Here is a 7,627-nt window from a genome sequence, read left to right as displayed (position 1 = left end):
TCAGAACATAGACAAAATTATAGAAAGTCCACACATTATTAAATACGGGATACATTATTCTGTTCTAACTATATTCATTTGTGTAATAATATTATTTTATGTTTCGTATAAATTTTATAAATGTGTAAGACCTGGCAGCAGACCTAAAGTAACGATACCAAAAGTAATATTTAAAACAAAATCAGAAGATATAGAAAGTAATAATTCCGGACTTCACGAAATTCCATCACCTTCTATTAGAACGAAAATTTAAGATGATGTAACTTCGGATTCTCCCCGAAGTTCCTTCTAAGGGGGAGGTGTTATACCCCAGTTATGTAGGTATTAATGCTGACTTAATTGCTATTCCATCTCAACCAGCATTATTGAATCAGTTATATAAGCCCTAGCTTCGCGCGGGCAGCCAGTTTGTGCTCGCTTCTCATAAGTTACGGTTCTGCCCAAGGGTCTCTAAAATTATTATTGTATAATCAAGTCTTCATATTCCTTATAATATATTATATTTCTTTGTGTTAAATAAATGTTTTTTTAAAAAGCGAACTCAAAAGAGACCCATAACAGTGTCATCATTTTTATTATTACCAGAAGGGACTCTCGTTACTGAACTTTCATAACATACAATCGGCCCATCGCCGATTTATGATTCGTTCAACGCGCACCGTATGCCTTTGAGATATATAGTATACAGTGCGCGAACGGATATCTCACGATATGTTCAAGATATCATAGGTGTTTTCATCAATCAAGAACGAAAGTTAGAGGTTCGAAGGCGATTAGATACCGCCCTAGTTCTAACCGTAAATATGTCATCTAGCGATCCGCCGACGTTACTACAATGGCTCGGCGGGCAGCTTCCGGGAAACCAAAGATTTTGGACTCCGGGGGGAGTATGGTTGCAAAGCTGAAACTTAAAGGAATTGACGGAAGGGCACCACCAGGAGTGGAGCCTGCGGCTTAATTTGACTCAACACGGGAAATCTCACCAGACCCGGACACCGGAAGGATTGACAGATTAACAGCTCTTTCTTGATTCGGTGGGTGATGGTGCATGGGCGTTCTTAGTTGGTGGAGCGATTTGTCTGGTTAATTGTGGTAACGAACGAGACTCTAGCCTGCTAAATAGGCGTCGTCATTTAGGTGTGCGCGGCTTTAGGGTCGCGCAACTCACTGGCGGCGTATTAAAATTCTTCTTAGAGGGACCGGCGGCTTCGAGCCGCACGAGATTGAGCAATAACAGGTCTGTGATGCCCTTAGATGTCCTGGGCCGCACGCGCGCTACACTGAAGGAATCAACATGTTCTCCCTGGCCTAGAGGCCCGGGCAACCCGTTGAAACTCCTTCGTGCTGGGGATTGGGGTTTGCAATTATCCCCCAAATACGAGGAATTCCTAGTAAGCGCGAGTCATAAGCTCGCGTTGATTACGTCCCTGCCCTTTGTACACACCGCCCGTCGCTAGTACCGATTGAATGATTTAGTGAGGTCTTCGGACCGACACGCGGTGGCTTCGCGGCCGTCGGCGTTGCTGGGAAGTTGACCAAACTTGATCATTTAGAGGAAGTAAAAGTCGTAACAAGGTTTCCGTAGGGGAACCTGCGGAAGGATCATTAACGTGTAACGGTCGCGTGCGCGAGCGTTGTCGCCGACACGCTTCGCTCACAGCCGACTGTTGACGATGATAACTTCAATCACGTGTCAATCACTGATTATTTTTGCGCTCGCGATGTGTTCTCTGTGCTCCGTTGTCGCGTTTGCCGCGCGCGCGCTGCCGTCTCCCGCCACATGTGGGGGGTGTCCGGCACGACGTCTCCGGCACGACGCTTCGGCGGGCGCGGTTCGCATGTACGCGACGCGCGTGCGTCTCGCGACGCGCTCATGTCGAGTGCAAAGCGAGTCGAGATCACGACGTACGCGCAATGCGTGCGTCACATAATATTTTGTTACACACAGAGATCGTTCACGTATTTTCTAAATATAAAAACTATTACCCTGAACGGTGGATCACTTGGCTCGCGGGTCGATGAAGAACGCAGTTCACTGCGCGTCATAGTGTGAACTGCAGGACACATTTGAACATCGACATTTCGAACGCACATTGCGGTCCGTGGAGAAATATCCAGGACCACTCCTGTCTGAGGACCGGCTGCATAAAAGAATACGACGACACCGTCGCTGTATACTGACAACACTGTTTGCGCGCCTAAAAAACGTGTAAAACGAGTGACGGTCTTCGGGCCGGGCTCGGGTAAACCCCGCCGGTTTGCCGGCGCCCGCTCGATCCGTTCGAAAATGTAAAATAAGCCGCAACGCGTGGTGCTGTTCGCGTGCAACGCCGTCTCCGCCTCACGCTCGACGTGGGTCACGGAGACGGGCGCGGCACCGGGGCGCGCTCGTTCGCTGTCACACGCGGATATCTCGTGATTAATTTTAATTAATCTATGCAGAGTTCTCTATGTGAACGGCGTGCGTGGCTGCGCCTTCGGTTCGCGTACCGTGCGCTGCACGTTTTATTTCGGCCCGACGTGAGCGTGCAAACGAGTAGGCGGACTCGACGTCCGAAGGGCGCTTCGATCGCGGTACGTGCGCGGGTCGACGATACGTCGTTGAGACTTATTGGCGGCGCGCGCACGACGGTGTCGCTGCGCTGACGGATATCGTGTCTGCCTCATACTTTTTATCGTTGGCCTCAGATCAGGGAGGATCACCCGCCAAATTTAAGGATATTAGTAAGCGGAGGAAAAGAAACTAACCAGGATTCCCTCAGTAGCGGCGAGCGAACAGAGATAAGCCCAGCGCCGAATCCCGCGGTAGTCACGGTCGCGGGACATGTGGTGTTAGGGAGGTTCCGCTTTCTCGCGGTCGCCGCTCCCGTCCAAGTTCGTCTTGAACGGGGCCGTTTTCCCATAGAGGGTGCCAGGCCCGTAGCGACGGAGCGAGTCCGCGAGAGGGACTCTCCTCAGAGTCGGGTTGCTTGAGAGTGCAGCCCTAAGTGGGTGGTAAACTCCATCTAAGGCTAAATATAACCGCGAGACCGATAGCGAACTAGTACCGTGAGGGAAAGTTGAAAAGAACTTTGAAGAGAGAGTTCAAGAGTACGTGAAACCGTGAAACCTGCGAAACTCGAATGAACGAACGGAGAGATTCATCGTCACTCAGGGGCGTACGGCGGCGTGCCGCGATGTGCGCGAGACTCGTGCTCGCGTTCACCGGTCGGCGCCGTTGATGCACCCGGACGGCGTGCACTTCTCTCTTAGACACATTATGCATCGCGACCCGTTCGTCTGTTCGGCCTAAGCGTTGTCCGGGAGCCGGGCGGCTGCGCGTTCACGCGCACAGCCATCCGACCGTGACGATCGCCGGCCGGCGGCGGACGGTACTTGTCATGACACGCGCACGCGTCTCCATCCGGGGACGCGTCCGGCCCGACGCGAGCGAGAGTCGTCGTCGATATCCTGCCCTTGTACGGATGCTGACGCGACGCCGCTGTCGTCGCAGCCGTGTAGTCTCGGACTGTGCGCGTATCAGTCGGTGATGTTACTGTTTCGGGCACTCGCAGGACCCGTCTTGAAACACGGACCAAGGAGTCTAGCATGTGTGCGAGTCATTGAGTTATGAATTAAAACAGACAAAACTGAAAGGCGCAATGAAAGTGGAGGCCTGCGCTTGTCGCGCGCTCAGGGAGGATGGAGCGTCGGTCGTCAAAAATCGATCTCTCGCACTCCCGAGGCGTCTCGTTTCCAATCAGCGAATGCGAGCGCGCTCTAAGGACAGATGCTGGGACCCGAAAGATGGTGAACTATGCCTGGTCAGGTCGAAGTCAGGGGAACCCTGATGGAGGACCGTAGCGATTCTGACGTGCAAATCGATCGTCGGAACTGGATATAGGGGCGAAAGACTAATCGAACCATCTAGTAGCTGGTTCCGTCCGAAGTTTCCCTCAGGATAGTTGGCGTCGACTCGTAACAGTCTCATCCGGTAAAGCAAATGATTAGAGGCATTGGGGCCGAAACGACCTCAACCTATTCTCAAACTTTAAATGGGTGAGAACTCCGGCTTACTCGAACGATGAAGCCGGAGATCTGATGACGGTGCCAAGTGGGCCAATTTTGGTAAGCATAACTGGCGCTGTGGGATGAACCAAACGTAGTGTTAAGGCGCCTAAAAAACGCTCATGGGACACCATGAAAGGCGTTGGTCGCTCATGACAGCAGGACGGTGGCCATGGAAGTCGGAATCCGCTAAGGAGTATGCAACGACTCACCTGCCGAAGCGACCAGCCCTGAAAATGGATGGCGCTGAAGCGTTTTGCCTATACACTACCGTTACCGGCAATCGGCGCGTGCGTGTCAAAGCGCACGCGTATTATGCCGTAACGAGTAGGACGTGCGGGGCGGAGTGCGCAGAAGGGTCTGGGCGTGAGCCCGCCTGGAGCCTCTGTCGGTGCAGATCTTGGTGGTAGTAGCAAATACTCCAGCGAGGCCCTGGAGGACTGACGTGGAGAAGGATTTCGCGTGAACAGTAGTTGCTCGCGAGTCAGTCGATCCTAAGCTCAAGGAGAGATCTTATGTCGATGCGGCGTGTTTATATATATTTTGTGTATATGATAAATAACGCCCTTTGAGCGAAAGGGAATCCGTTTCCTATTCCGGAACCCGGCAGCGGAACCGTTTCAATAATCGTTCTCTCGTTTCTCAAGCGAGTGTTCGACGGGGTAACCCAAAGTGGCCTGAAGACGCCGCCGAGTGGTCCGGGAAGAGTTTTCTTTTCTGCCTGAGCGTTCGAGTTCCATGGAATCCTATAGAAGGGAGATATGGTTCGGAACGCGAAGAGCACCGCATTGGCGGCGGTGTCCAGATACTCTCTGCGGACCTTGAAAATTCAGGTGAGGGATGTACGTGGAGATGTCGCGCCGGCTCGTACCCATATCCGCAGCAGGTCTCCAAGGTGAAGAGCCTCTAGTCGATAGAATAATGTAGGTAAGGGAAGTAGGCAAATTGGATCCGTAACTTCGGAATAAGGATTGGCTCTGAGGACCGGGGTGTGTCGGGTTTGGACGGGAAGCGGATGCGGCCGGTGCCGGGCCTGGTCGATGCTCGCGCGTGTCTCCAGCGCAAGGTGGTCTCGCGCGTCGTGCTGAATCCGGACCCGCTTTCCGGCCTTTCGCGGATCTTCCTAGCCGTAAGTCCGCGTCGGTTTCGTCTCGTGCGCGATCGGCGCGGTACTGTACGACCGCCGTTCAACGGTCAGCTCAGAACTGGCACGGACAAGGGGAATCCGACTGTCTAATTAAAACAAAGCATTGCGATGACGCTCGCGGGTGTTGACGCAATGTGATTTCTGCCTAGTGCTCTGAATGTCAACGTGAAGAAATTCAAGCAAGCGCGGGTAAACGGCGGGAGTAACTATGACTCTCTTAACTGCATCACGCTAATGCTCCCGGAGCAGGGCCCTAACGGGCTGGAGAGTCCGAGTTGCTCCACTGGGGGTGTACGGCCCGTTCATGGGTTTGCTGGCAAAATACTGTGGACGGGGGATCAAGACTGAGTCTCTTTGAGGCGATGACGTGCGTGCACTACCCTTTGCTATGGGGAAGAGCTAATGCGCTGCGCGTAAAGTGCAGTTGCATTAGTGAAGCCCAACTCCTACCCACGACCTGCACGCGGTGCCGCCGCTCTTAACTAACGTTGGATAGAAATATCCATTTTGGGGGGAGGAGGAACGCCAAAACATCCTTTCAGCTATCAACTGCCAGAGTGCTGAACCTCGCCGCGTTCCCTGGCTTTCAAGCGAGGAGCATGCTCTACTGCTAGGTCTACAGGCTTGCCTGGAGGCTGGGCGGGGAGCGTGCATTATCACCCGTACGATACACCCACATAGCGGGTGATGCATTGGGGGTGAGCCCCCAATGAGCTCCGATGGGGTGCCCGTTTACGGGTGCTCAAGTAAAGCGGTCCTTCGGGAGGAGCCTAGCGAAAGCCGCGTACAAATTGGCTGTGAAGGGTTAGCAGCCCCCACGGCCGAAAATCTAAGAGAAGCTATGTCGAATTATGTGAGCCGTACCACGGCAGTGGATTTGACCTCTGACCTCCCGCAGGAGTCAGAGAGCATCTCGATTCTAAACCCGGACGCTGAATCTGGTCGATCGCCGAGCGGTGGTCATCTCCAGTTCACGTGACCGATTTGTACACGACCATTCAATACTGCTATCGGGCTGGGCGTCCATAAACGACGGGCCCACCCGGTGCATTCGAACGCCGAAGCCGCCCCTACAGATAGGGTAAAGAGGAGGTGGAGCGATGAAGAGTTGACGATGTTGGCGCGTACTGAAGCGGGATTAATTGTGGAGACCGGGAAGTGCACCAATATTACCCTGGCGGCTCGTCTCTCAGGTTCCGGAAGGACTGTAGAGGCGATTAAGGGCCAAAGGCGCTCCGCTGCGTACAAAAGCAAAGTGCTCGAGTACGTAGAGGAGATGCGGATTGCGGCCACCGTCAGGGAGGTGGAGCTGTCCCGCGAAGCAACGACGCCCGTGGAAGACCAGCCGACAACCGACTCTAGAGTGCAAACCACTGACCTTGATGACCCCTTCGCCGAATTGACTTCGGATAGGCCAGACGCGTCGGAACTGCTTGCCAAACTACTCTGCGAGAGGGAGGCGGCACGAAAGATGCGAATGAGCCTGGAGTCACGAGGTAGGGGGCGGCGGAAGAAAACCCACAAGTCCGGAAACGCCACCGGCTTGAAGATGACTTCGCGAAAGCGGAGGCGCGAAGAGTACGCTAGGATTCAGGAGATATTCAAAAATCACGAAGACGTGCTGCAGGTAATAGATGGCGCAACCAGGGGCGTGAAGCACTCTCTTGGGGATATGGTGTCATATTGGCAGCCTATACTTGAGGCAGTGTCGACCGCTGCTGGGCCCACACCGGAAGCTCTGACGGCCTTACGGCTGAAAGAGCGGCACGGAGGCACGCGCGACTATTACCAGCTCTGGGCCCTATTTTCTGCTCAAGAGATCAGAAAGGCCCGTATCGATCTTTGAACTGCGGCAGGTCCTGACAGCATTACGCCTGACGACTGGCGTAGTATACCCCTGCAATCCAAGGCGGACCTCTTCAACGAATGGATGAGGATAGGTGAAATCCCAGAACTACTGCGACAAAGCAGAACTATCTTCGTGCCAAAGAACGATGAGCCTGCGGGCCCCGGCGACTACCGACCAATTTCGATTGCGTCGATACCGCTGAGGCATATGCATAGTCTCTTGGCTCGGAGAATTTTGAATTGTTGCCCCCCGGACTATCGTCAGCGAGGATTCGTCCACGCCGACGGCTGCCTAGAGAACACAGCGGTGTTGGATACGGTTCTGGGGGATAGCAGGAGCAAGTTGCGGGAATGTCATGTGGCTGTGCTAGACTTCTCCAAGGCCTTTGACACAGTGTCGCATGAGGCGCTTGTCAAGCTACTTGTAGAGAGAGACATACCTACCCATGGCTTTCTGTGACTACGTTGCTCGCCTTTACCGAGCAGCCCTCACTACGTTGGCGACTTCGGAGGGGACGAGTGACCCTGTGAAAGTGGGGAAGGGAGTTCGGCAGGGGGACCCACTGTCTCCGATCCTGTTCAACA

General features: G+C 53.7%; 1 non-coding gene across 1 annotated transcript; it reads left to right on the top strand.

Moving 5' to 3' along the window:
- Positions 1-1,983: 1,983 nt before the first annotated feature.
- Positions 1,984-2,140, top strand: LOC126965552 (5.8S ribosomal RNA). Its single transcript, XR_007729561.1, has one exon. It is a non-coding gene; the product is annotated as a 5.8S ribosomal RNA (ribosomal RNA).
- The last annotated feature ends 5,487 nt before the right edge of the window (positions 2,141-7,627 follow it).

Source organism: Leptidea sinapis, chromosome 7 (genome assembly GCF_905404315.1).
Source record: "Leptidea sinapis chromosome 7, ilLepSina1.1, whole genome shotgun sequence".
Taxonomy (NCBI): Eukaryota; Metazoa; Arthropoda; class Insecta; order Lepidoptera; family Pieridae; genus Leptidea; species Leptidea sinapis.
The sequence above is the reverse complement of the archived record's forward strand: the minus strand, read 5'-3'. Positions and strand labels throughout refer to the sequence as shown.